The 13,099-nt window shown below is 49.5% G+C and overlaps 1 protein-coding gene across 1 annotated transcript in view; it reads right to left on the bottom strand.

The window, feature by feature from the left end:
* LOC121560054 (epidermal growth factor receptor kinase substrate 8-like) overlaps nt 1-13,099 on the bottom strand; it is a gene marked incomplete at its 3' end in the record, with an annotated part of 56,521 nt that overhangs the window by 12,560 nt on the left and 30,862 nt on the right. The window contains exons 2-3 of the mRNA XM_045218713.1: nt 12,883-12,962; nt 9,335-9,385 (exon numbers count right to left, since the gene is read on the bottom strand). The remainder of the gene's footprint in view (nt 1-9,334; nt 9,386-12,882; nt 12,963-13,099) is intronic.

The raw sequence follows: 13,099 nt of genomic DNA on the forward strand, positions 1-13,099 counted from the left end.
TGGTATCAGGGTGAGTGTGTGGATGACAGTGGGCTGGTATCAGGGTGAGGTGTGGATGACAGTAGGGCTGGTATCAGGGTGAGGGTGTGGATGACAGTGGGCTGGTATGAGGGTGAGGGTGTGGATGACAGTGGGCTGGTATCAGGGTGAGGGTGTGGATGACAGTGGGCTGGTATCAGGGTGAGGGAGTGGATGACAGGGGCTGGTATCAGGGTGAGGGTGTGGATGACAGTGGGCTGGTATCAGGGTGAGGGAGTGGATGACAGTGGGCTGGTATCAGGGTGAGGGTGTGGATGACAGTGGGCTGGTATCAGGGTGAGAGTGTGGATGACAGTGGGCTGGTATCAGGGTGAGGGGTGTGGATGACAGTGGGCTGGTATCAGGGTGAGGTGTGGATGACAGTGCTGGTATCAGGGTGAGGATGACAGTGGACTGGTATCAGGGTGAGGAGTGGATGACAGTAGGGCTGGTATCAGGGTGAGGGTGTGGATGACAGTGGGCTGGTATCAGGGTGAGGGTGTGGATGACAGTGGGCTGGTATCAGGGTGAGGGGATGACAGTGGGCTGGTATCAGGGTGAAGGGTAGGGGATGACAGTGGGCTGGTATCAGGGTGAGGGAGTGGATGACAGTAGGCTAGCATCAGGGTGAGAGTGTGGATGACAGTAGGCTGGTATCATGGTGAGGGTAGGGGATGACAGTGGGCTGGTATCAGGGTGAGAGTGTGGATGACAGTAGCTGGTATCAGGGTGAGGGGTGTGGATGACAGTGGGCTGGTATCAGGGTGAGGAGTGGATGACAGTGGGCTGGTATCAGGGTGAGGGTGTGGACGACAGTAGGGCTGGTATCAGGGTGAGGCGTGTGGATGACAGTGGGCTGGTATCATGGTGAGGAGTGGATGACAGTGGGCTGGTATCAGGTGAGAGTGTGGATGACAGTGGGCTGGTATCAGGGTGAGGGTAGGGGATGACAGTGGGCTGGTATCAGGGTGAGGGTGTGGATGACAGTGGGCTGGTATCAGGGTGAGGTGTGGATGACAGTGGGCTGGTATTCAGGGTGAGGATGACAGTGGGCTGGTATCAGGGTGAGGGAGTGGATGACAGTGGGCTGGTATCAAGGTGAGGGTTGAATAAGATGGGGGATCTCAAGGATAAGTGGAGTTACATAAGGAGACAACATGCTGATTCAACAAAACTTACTGAATCCTTGAGTAAGGAATTTGTGATTCCATTTGTCCGACGGGAGTTTAAAGTAACCTAGGGTTACACAATGCAAAGTGCTGTGTTACTGACAATCAGGATATGTGTCTGTCACCCAATCAGGATATGTGTATGTCACCCAATCAGGATATGTGTATGTCACCCAATCAGGATATGTGTATGTCACCCAATCAGGATATGTGTATGTCACCCAATCAGGATATGTGTATGTCACCCAATCAGGATATGTGTATGTCACCCAATCAGGATATGTGTATGTACTGTATATTGGATTCATGTGCTTTATGTGGTTATGAGCATGTCACATGACATAGAGAGATTTTAATGCATATGAAGATATAGCTAAGGACTACAGACTACTAGTAGTAGGGGTTATTGGGGAGTGGAGCTAAGGACTACAGACTACTAGTAGTAGGGGTTATTGGGGAGTGGAGCTAAGGACTACAGACTACTAGTAGTAGGGGTTATTGGGGAGTGGAGCTAAGGACTACAGACTACTAGTAGTAGGGGTTATTGGGGAGTGGAGCTAAGGACTACAGACTACTAGTAGTAGGGGTTATTGGGGAGTGGAGCTAAGGACTACAGACTACTAGTAGTAGGGGTTATTGGGGAGTGGAGCTAAGGACTACAGACTACTGGTAGTAGGGGTTATTGGGGAGTGGAGCTAAGGACTACAGACTACTAGTAGTAGGGGTTATTGGGGAGTGGAGCTAAGGACTACAGACTACTAGTAGTAGGGGTTATTGGGGAGTGGAGCTAAGGACTACAGACTACTAGTAGTAGGGGTTATTGGGGAGTGGAGCTAAGGACTACAGACTACTAGTAGTAGGGGTTATTGGGGAGTGGAGCTAAGGACTACAGACTACTAGTAGTAGGGGTTATTGGGGAGTGGAGCTAAGGACTACAGACTACTAGTAGTAGGGGTTATTGGGGAGTGGAGCTAAGGACTACAGACTACTAGTAGTAGGGGTTATTGGGGAGTGGAGCTAAGGACTACAGACTACTAGTAGTAGGGGTTATTGGAAGGGAGTGGAGCTAAGGACTACAGACTACTAGTAGTAGGGTTATTGGGAGTGGAGCTAAGGACTACAGACTACTAGTAGTAGGGGTTATTGGGGAGTGGAGCTAAGGACTACAGACTACTAGTAGTAGGGGTTATTGGGGAGTGGAGCTAAGGACTACAGACTACTAGTAGTAGGGGTTATTGGGGAGTGGAGCTAAGGACTACAGACTACTAGTAGTAGGTTATTGGGGAGTGGAGCTAAGGACTACAGACTACTAGTAGTAGGGGTTATTGGGGAGTGGAGCTAAGGACTACAGACTACTAGTAGTAGGGGTTATTGGGGAGTGGAGCTAAGGACTACAGACTACTAGTAGTAGGGGTTATTGGGGAGTGGAGCTAAGGACTACAGACTACTAGTAGTAGGGGTTATTGGGGAGTGGAGCTAAGGACTACAGACTACTAGTAGTAGGGGTTATTGGGGAGTGGAGCTAAGGACTACAGACTACTAGTAGTAGGGGTTATTGGGGAGTGGAGCTAAGGACTACAGACTACTAGTAGTAGGGGTTATTGGGGAGTGGAGCTAAGGACTACAGACTACTAGTAGTAGGGGTTATTGGGGGAGTGGAGCTAAGGACTACAGACTACTAGCAGTAGGGGTTATTGGGGAGTGGAGCTAAGGACTACAGACTACTAGCAGTAGGGGTTATTGGGGAGTGGAGCTAAGGACTACAGACTACTAGTAGTAGGGGTTATTGGGGAGTGGAGCTAAGGACTACAGACTACTAGTAGTAGGGGTTATTGGGGAGTGGAGCTAAGGACTACAGACTACTAGTAGTAGGGGTTATTGGGGAGTGGAGCTAAGGACTACAGACTACTAGTAGTAGGGGTTATTGGGGAGTGGAGCTAAGGACTACAGACTACTAGTAGTAGGGGGTTATTGGGGAGTGGAGCTAAGGACTACAGACTACTAGTAGTAGGGGTTATTGGGGAGTGGAGCTAAGGACTACAGACTACTAGTAGTAGGGGTTATTGGGGAGTGGAGCTAAGGACTACAGACTACTAGTAGTAGGGGTTATTGGGGAGTGGAGCTAAGGACTACAGACTACTAGTAGTAGGGTTATTGGGGAGTGGAGCTAAGGACTACAGACTACTAGTAGTAGGGGTTATTGGGGAGTGGAGCTAAGGACTACAGACTACTAGTAGTAGGGGTTATTGGGGAGTGGAGCTAAGGACTACAGACTACTAGTAGTAGGGGTTATTGGGGGAGTGGAGCTAAGGACTACAGACTACTAGTAGTAGGGGTTATTGGGGAGTGGAGCTAAGGACTACAGACTACTAGTAGTAGGGGTTATTGGGAGTGGAGCTAAGGACTACAGACTACTAGTAGTAGGGGTTATTGGGGAGTGGAGCTAAGGACTACAGACTACTAGTAGTAGGGGTTATTGGGGAGTGGAGCTAAGGACTACAGACTACTAGTAGTAGGGGTTATTGGGGAGTGGAGCTAAGGACTACAGACTACTAGTAGTAGGGGTTATTGGGGAGTGGAGCTAAGGACTACAGACTACTAGTAGTAGGGGTTATTGGGGAGTGGAGCTAAGGACTACAGACTACTAGTAGTAGGGGTTATTGGGGGAGTGGAGCTAAGGACTACAGACTACTAGTAGTAGGGGTTATTGGGGAGTGGAGCTAAGGACTACAGACTACTAGTAGTAGGGGTTATTGGGGAGTGGAGCTAAGGACTACAGACTACTAGTAGTAGGGAGTTATTGGGGAGTGGAGCTAAGGACTACAGACTACTAGTAGTAGGGGTTATTGGGGAGTGGAGCTAAGGACTACAGACTACTAGTAGTAGGGGGTTATTGGGGAGTGGAGCTAAGGACTACAGACTACTAGTAGTAGGGGTTATTGGGGAGTGGAGCTAAGGACTACAGACTACTAGTAGTAGGGGTTATTGGGGAGTGGAGCTAAGGACTACAGACTACTAGTAGTAGGGGTTATTGGGAGTGGAGCTAAGGACTACAGACTACTAGTAGTAGGGGTTATTGGGGGAGTGGAGCTAAGGACTACAGACTACTAGTAGTAGGGGTTATTGGGGAGTGGAGCTAAGGACTACAGACTACTAGTAGTAGGGGTTATTGGGGAGTGGAGCTAAGGACTACAGACTACTAGTAGTAGGGGTTATTGGGGGAGTGGAGCTAAGGACTACAGACTACTAGTAGTAGGGGTTATAGGGGAGTGGAGCTAAGGACTACAGACTACTAGTAGTAGGGGTTATTGGGGAGTGGAGCTAAGGACTACAGACTACTAGTAGTAGGGGTTATTGGGGGAGTGGAGCTAAGGACTACAGACTACTAGTAGTAGGGGTTATTGGGGGAGTGGAGCTAAGGACTACAGACTACTAGTAGTAGGGGTTATTGGGGAGTGGAGCTAAGGACTACAGACTACTAGTAGTAGGGGGTTGGGGAGTGGAGCTAAGGACTACAGACTACTAGCAGTAGGGGTTATTGGGGAGTGGAGCTAAGGACTACAGACTACTAGTAGTAGGGGTTATTGGGGAGTGGAGCTAAGGACTACAGACTACTAGTAGTAGGGGTTATTGGGGAGTGGAGCTAAGGACTACAGACTACTAGTAGTAGGGGTTATTGGGGAGTGGAGCTAAGGACTACAGACTACTAGTAGTAGGGGTTATTGGGGAGTGGAGCTAAGGACTACAGACTACTAGTAGTAGGGGTTATTGGGGAGTGGACCTAAGGACTACAGACTACTAGTAGTAGGGTTATAGGGAGTGGAGCTAAGGACTACAGACTACTAGTAGTAGGGGTTATTGGGGAGTGGAGCTAAGGACTACAGACTACTAGTAGTAGGGGTTATTGGGGAGTGGAGCTAAGGACTACAGACTACTAGTAGTAGGGGTTATTGGGGAGTGGAGCTAAGGACTACAGACTACTAGTAGTAGGGGTTATTGGGGAGTGGAGCTAAGGACTACAGACTACTAGTAGTAGGGTTATTGGGGAGTGAAGCTAAGGACTACAGACTACTAGTAGTAGGGGTTATTGGGGAGTGGAGCTAAGGACTACAGACTACTAGTAGTAGGGGTTATTGGGGAGTGGAGCTAAGGACTACAGACTACTAGTAGTAGGGGTTATTGGGGAGTGGAGCTAAGGACTACAGACTACTAGTAGTAGGGGTTATTGGGGAGTGGAGCTAAGGACTACAGACTACTAGTAGTAGGGGGTTATTGGGGAGTGGAGCTAAGGACTACAGACTACTAGTAGTAGGGGTTATTGGGGGAGTGGAGCTAAGGACTACAGACTACTAGTAGTAGGGTGTTATTGGGGAGTGGAGCTAAGGACTACAGACTACTAGTAGTAGGGTTATTGGAGTGGAGCTAAGGACTACAGACTACTAGTAGTAGGGGTTATTGGGGAGTGGAGCTAAGGACTACAGACTACTAGTAGTAGGAGTTATTGGGGAGTGGAGCTAAGGACTACAGACTACTAGTAGTAGGGGTTATTGGGGAGTGGAGCTAAGGACTACAGACTACTAGTAGTAGGGGTTATTGGGGAGTGGAGCTAAGGACTACAGACTACTAGTAGTAGGGGTTATTGGGGAGTGGAGCTAAGGACTACAGACTACTAGTAGTAGGGTTATTGGGGAGTGGAGCTAAGGACTACAGACTACTAGTAGTAGGGGTTATTGGGGAGTGGAGCTAAGGACTACAGACTACTAGTAGTAGGGGTTATTGGGGGAGTGGAGCTAAGGACTACAGACTACTAGTAGTAGGGGTTATTGGGGAGTGGAGCTAAGGACTACAGACTACTAGTAGTAGGGGTTATTGGGGAGTGGAGCTAAGGACTACAGACTACTAGTAGTAGGGGTTATTGGGGAGTGGACCTAAGGACTACAGACTACTAGTAGTAGGGGTTATAGGGGAGTGGAGCTAAGGACTACAGACTACTAGTAGTAGGGGTTATTGGGGGAGTGGAGTTAAGGACTACAGACTACTAGTAGTAGGGGTTATTGGGGAGTGGAGCTAAGGACTACAGACTACTAGTAGTAGGGGTTATTGGGGGAGTGGAGCTAAGGACTACAGACTACTAGTAGTAGGGGTTATTGGGGAGTGGAGCTAAGGACTACAGACTACTAGTAGTAGGGGTTATTGGGGGTGGAGCTAAGGACTACAGACTACTAGCAGTAGGGGTTATTGGGGAGTGGAGCTAAGGACTACAGACTACTAGTAGTAGGGGTTATTGGGGAGTGGAGCTAAGGACTACAGACTACTAGTAGTAGGGGTTATTGGGGGAGTGGAGCTAAGGACTACAGACTACTAGTAGTAGGGGTTATTGGGGGAGTGGAGCTAAGGACTACAGACTACTAGTAGTAGGGGTTATTGGGGAGTGGAGCTAAGGACTACAGACTACTAGTAGTAGGGGTTATTGGGGGAGTGGAGCTAAGGACTACAGACTACTAGTAGTAGGGGTTATTGGGGGAGTGGAGCTAAGGACTACAGACTACTAGTAGTAGGGGTTATTGGGGAGTGGAGCTAAGGACTACAGACTACTAGTAGTAGGGGTTATTGGGGAGTGGACCTAAGGACTACAGACTACTAGTAGTAGGGTTATAGGGGAGTGGAGCTAAGGACTACAGACTACTAGTAGTAGGGGTTATTGGGGGAGTGGAGTTAAGGACTACAGACTACTAGTAGTAGGGGTTATTGGGGAGTGGAGCTAAGGACTACAGACTACTAGTAGTAGGGGTTATTGGGGGAGTGGAGCTAAGGACTACAGACTACTAGTAGTAGGGGTTATTGGGGAGTGGAGCTAAGGACTACAGACTACTAGTAGTAGGGGTTATTGGGGAGTGGAGCTAAGGACTACAGACTACTAGTAGTAGGGGTTATTGGGGAGTGGAGCTAAGGACTACAGACTACTAGTAGTAGGGGTTATTGGGGGTGGAGCTAAGGACTACAGACTACTAGCAGTAGGGGTTATTGGGGAGTGGAGCTAAGGACTACAGACTACTAGTAGTAGGGGTTATTGGGGAGTGGAGCTAAGGACTACAGACTACTAGTAGTAGGGGTTATTGGGGAGTGGAGCTAAGGACTACAGACTACTAGTAGTAGGGGTTATTGGGGAGTGGAGCTAAGGACTACAGACTACTAGTAGTAGGGGTTATTGGGGAGTGGAGCTAAGGACTACAGACTACTAGTAGTAGGGGTTATTGGGGGAGTGGAGCTAAGGACTACAGACTACTAGTAGTAGGGGGTTATTGGGGAGTGGAGCTAAGGACTACAGACTACTAGTAGTAGGGGTTATTGGGGAGTGGAGCTAAGGACTACAGACTACTAGTAGTAGGGGTTATAGGAGTGGAGCTAAGGACTACAGACTACTAGTAGTAGAGGGTTATTGGGGAGTGGAGCTAAGGACTACAGACTACTAGTAGTAGGGGTTATTGGGGAGTGGAGCTAAGGACTACAGACTACTAGTAGTAGGGGTTATTGGGGAGTGGAGCTAAGGACTACAGACTACTAGTAGTAGGGGTTATTGGGGAGTGGAGCTAAGGACTACAGACTACTAGTAGTAGGGGTTATTGGGGAGTGGAGCTAAGGACTACCGACTACTAGTAGTAGGGGTTATTGGGGAGTGGAGCTAAGGACTACAGACTACTAGTAGTAGGGGTTATTGGGGAGTGGAGCTAAGGACTACAGACTACTAGTAGTAGGGGTTATTGGGGAGTGGAGCTAAGGACTACAGACTACTAGTAGTAGGGTTATTGGGGAGTGGAGCTAAGGACTACAGACTACTAGTAGTAGGGGTTATTGGGGAGTGGAGCTAAGGACTACAGACTACTAGTATTAGGGGTTATTGGGGAGTGGAGCTAAGGACTACAGACTACTAGTAGTAGGGGTTGTTGGTGGAGTGTTCTAGTGTTCTAGATCTGAAGTGTTCTACAACAGAAGGTGGAGTGTTCTAGTGTTCTAGATCTGAAGTGTTCTACAACAGAAGGTGGAGTGTTCTAGTGTTCTAGATCTGAAGTGTTCTACAACAGCAGGTGGAGTGTTCTAGTGTTCTAGATCTGAAGTGTTCTACAACAGCAGGTGGAGTGTTCTAGTGTTCTAGATCTGAAGTGTTCTACAACAGCAGGTGGAGTGTTCTAGTGTTCTAGATCTGAAGTGTTCTACAACAGCAGGTGGAGTGTTCTAGTGTTCTAGATCTGAAGTGTTCTACAACAGCAGGTAGAGTGTTCTAGTGTTCTAGATCTAAAGTGTTCTACAACAGCAGGTGAAGTGTTCTAGTGTTCTTGATCTGAAGTGTTCTACAACAGCAGGTGGAGTGTTCTAGTGTTCTAGATCTGAAGTGTTCTACAACAGCAGGTGAAGTGTTCTAGTGTTCTAGATCTGAAGTGTTCTACAACAGCAGGTGAAGTGTTCTAGTGTTCTAGATCTGAAGTGTTCTACAACAGCAGGTGAAGTGTTCTAGATCTCCTCTAGAACAGAACTGCTGGAGGCTCCTAGAGAGGCCAGGGTGACTTTCTCTCAGAACAGAAGGTCCAGCGAGCGAGAAAGACAGAACACTTCAAGGTTATCAGTCTCTTCTGCAGAACCAAATAAAGCTCTCTGCTCCCAGACAGGCTGGAGTCTGTTCTGTTCTAATCTACAGCCTCAGGGTACAGTCCAGTACATTATTACGTCTATACATTATCACGTCTATACATTATCACGTCTATACATTATTACGTCTATACATTATCACGTCTATATATTATCACGTCTATACATTATCACGTCTATATATTATCACGTCTATACATTATCACGTCTATATATTATCACGTCTATACATTATCACGTCTATACTTTATCATGTCTATACATTTTCACGTCTATATTTCACACACAAAAGCCACAACCTTGAGTTCAATTTGTTCTGATAACATAGAATCTGTCATTTGGTTTTGCAGAAGGTTGTGAAGCCTTGGCAACAGAAGGTTGTGAAGCCTTGGCAACAGAAGGTTGTGAAGCCTTGGCAACAGAAGGTTGTGATGCCTTGGCAACAGAAGGTTGTGATGCCTTGGCAACACACACACACAAAACAGGACACTGTTTGAGTCTACCTTTCTTTTTGTGTTTGGCAGACGTGTGGAGGAAGTATATTCCATCCGTTCCTGTGAGTGAGGTGATAGAGAGATGGAGAGATGGAGAGATGGAGAGATGGAGAGGAGTGATAGATAATGAGTGAGTGATGAGGAGAGGAGTGAGGGAGGGGAGGGGTGGTGAGGGATATGATCTGACTCAATATCAAGCACCAATGACTCATTAAGACTAGTTATCTGTAGGATATGAAGCCAACTCCAGATCCCATGTGATCCTGGATCCTCTAAGGCATTTGGTGGACATAGGAACAGCCTTCACCTGGGCAGATAAAAGAGCAGCAAGTCCAGAAGTCAAGATGGCGGTTAGCTCAGCACGGGGAGGGGGGTCAGAGAGAGAACACCTGACAGGTTACACCACAGCAGGGGGAGGGGGGTCAGAGAGAGAACACCTGACAGGTTACACCACAGCAGGGGAGGGGGTCAGAGAGAGAACACCTGACAGGTTACACCACAGCGGGGGGGGGGGGTCAGAGAGAGAACACCTGACAGGTTACACCACAGCAGGGGAGGGGGGTCAGAGAGAGAACACCTGACAGGTTACACCACAGCAGGGGGAGGGGGTCAGAGAGAGAACACCTGACAGGTTACACCACAGCAGGGGGAGGGGGTCAGAGAGAGAACACCTGACAGGTTACACCACAGCAGGAGGGGGGTCAGAGAGAGAACACCTGACAGGTTACACCACAGCAGGGGGAGGGGGGGGTCAGAGAGAGAACACCTGACAGGTTACACCACAGCAGGGGAGGGGGGTCAGAGAGAGAACACCTGACAGGTTACACCACAGCAGGGGGGGGGGGGGGGTCAGAGAGAGAACACCTGACAGGTTACACCACAGCAGGGGAGGGGTCAGAGAGAGAACACCTGACAGGTTACACCACAGCAGGGGAGGGGGTCAGAGAGAGAACACCTGACAGGTTACACCACAGCAGGAGGGGGTCAGAGAGAGAACACCTGACAGGTTACACCACAGCAGGGGAGGGGGTCAGAGAGAGAACACCTGACAGGTTACACCACAGCAGGGGAGGGGGTCAGAGAGAGAACACCTGACAGGTTACACCACAGCAGGGGGAGGGGGGTCAGAGAGAGAACACCTGACAGGTTACACCACAGCAGGGGAGGGGGGGGTCAGAGAGAGAACACCTGACAGGTTACACCACAGCAGGGGGAGGGGGGTCAGAGAGAGAACACCTGACAGGTTACACCACAGCAGGGGGAGGGGGTCAGAGAGAACACCTGACAGGTTACACCACAGCAGGGGAGGGGGGGGTCAGAGAGAGAACACCTGACAGGTTACACCACAGCAGGGGGGGGGTCAGAGAGAGAACACCTGACAGGTTACACCACAGCAGGAGGGGGTCAGAGAGAGAACACCTGACAGGTTACACCACAGCAGGGGGGGGGGGGTCAGAGAGAGAACACCTGACAGGTTACACCACAGCAGGGGAGGGGGTCAGAGAGAGAACACCTGACAGGTTACACCACAGCAGGGGGGAGGGGGTCAGAGAGAGAACACCTGACAGGTTACACCACAGCAGGGGAGGGGGTCAGAGAGAGAACACCTGACAGGTTACACCACAGCAGGGGAGGGGGTCAGAGAGAGAACACCTGACAGGTTACACCACAGCAGGGGGAGGGGGTCAGAGAGAGAACACCTGACAGGTTACACCACAGCAGGGGAGGGGGGGGTCAGAGAGAGAACACCTGACAGGTTACACCACAGCAGGGGGAGGGGGTCAGAGAGAGAACACCTGACAGGTTACACCACAGCAGGAGGGGGTCGAGAGAGAACACCTGACAGGTTACACCACAGCAGGGGAGGAGGGGGGGTCAGAGAGAGAACACCTGACAGGTTACACCACAGCAGGGGGAGGGGGGTCAGAGAGGAGAGAACACCTGACAGGTTACACCACAGCAGGGGGAGGGGGTCAGAGAGAGAACACCTGACAGGTTACACCACAGCAGGGGAGGGGGGTCAGAGAGAGAACACCTGACAGGTTACACCACAGCAGGGGAGGGGGTCAGAGAGAGAACACCTGACAGGTTACACCACAGCAGGGGAGGGGGTCAGAGAGAGAACACCTGACAGGTTACACCACAGCAGGGGGAGGGGGGTCAGAGAGAGAACACCTGACAGGTTACACCACAGCAGGGGGAGGGGGTCAGAGAGAGAACACCTGACAGGTTACACCACAGCAGGGGAGGGGGGGTCAGAGAGAGAACACCTGACAGGTTACACCACAGCAGGGGGAGGGGGTCAGAGAGAGAACACCTGACAGGTTACACCACAGCAGGGAGGGGGTCAGAGAGAGAACACCTGACAGGTTACACCACAGCAGGGGGTCAGAGAGAGAACACCTGACAGGTTACACCACAGCAGGGGGAGGGGGGTCAGAGAGAGAACACCTGGCAGGTTACACCACAGCAGGGGGGAGGGGGTCAGAGAGAGAACACCTGACAGGTTACACCACAGCAGGGGGAGGGGGTCAGAGAGAGAACACCTGACAGGTTACACCACAGCAGGGGGAGGGGGGTCAGAGAGAGAACACCTGACAGGTTACACCACAGCAGGGGGAGGGGGGGGTCAGAGAGAGAACACCTGACAGGTTACACCACAGCAGATGAAGGATATCCACATGCATTAGGTATCATCCACATGCCATCCACTAGATATCCTACATATTGAACATGCTGCAGAGTACGTTGGTAAGCTGCTCACAGCAAGATATGGAAGACATTATGAGAACGGTTCAAGAAACCACCAGGTTTAGGTTGGGGAAGAGCTATGGCTGACGTGGCTTTCAAGGCTCCACATCTTATGGTGCTGCTGCTTCTTATTTCAAGTCTCCACATCTTATGAAGCTGCTGCTTCTTATTTCAAGTCTCCACATCTTATGATGCTGCTGCTTCTTATTTCAAGTCTCCACATCTTATGGTGCTGCTGCTTCTTATTTCAAGTCTCCACATCTTATGATGCTGCTGCTTCTTATTTCAAGTCTCCACATCTTATGATGCTGCTGCTTCTTATTTCAAGTCTCCACATCTTATGGTGCTGCTGCTTCTTATTTCAAGTCTCCACATCTTATGGTGCTGCTGCTTCTTATTTCAAGTCTCCACATCTTATGATGCTGCAGCTTCTTATTTCAAGTCTCCACATCTTATGGTGCTGCTGCTTCTTATTTCAAGTCTCCACATCTTATGAAGCTGCAGCTTCTTATTTCAAGTCTCCACATCTTATGGTGCTGCTGCTTCTTATTTCAAGTCTCCACATCTTATGATGCTGCTGCTTCTTATTTCAAGTCTCCACATCTTATGATGCTGCTGCTTCTTATGGACCCTGGCTTTAGACAAAGGGCCCTACAAGAACACTCACTACATGCTTTTGGGGGAAAGAGAGAGCGAGAGATGAGAGAGAGGGGGATGGATGGAGAGAGATAGAGAGAGCGAGAGATGAGAGAGAGGGGGATGGATGGAGAGAGAGAGAGAACGTGACTGGTAGCTACTGTGCCTACCGTAAAGGGCTTTAGCGCTGGACTTGGTGTTGGACCTGGCGTTGCAATCTGGAGGCTCTGGGGACTGGGAACCATGACCACTGGGGGAGAGAGAGAGATGGAGAGAAAAGATAGATAGAGAGAGAGAAGAGAGAAGAGAGAGAGAGAGAGAGATATATATATATATATATATATATATATATATATATATATATATATATATATATATATAGAGAGA

Source organism: Coregonus clupeaformis, unplaced genomic scaffold, assembly GCF_020615455.1.
Source record: "Coregonus clupeaformis isolate EN_2021a unplaced genomic scaffold, ASM2061545v1 scaf1746, whole genome shotgun sequence".
NCBI lineage: Eukaryota > Metazoa > Chordata > Actinopteri > Salmoniformes > Salmonidae > Coregonus > Coregonus clupeaformis.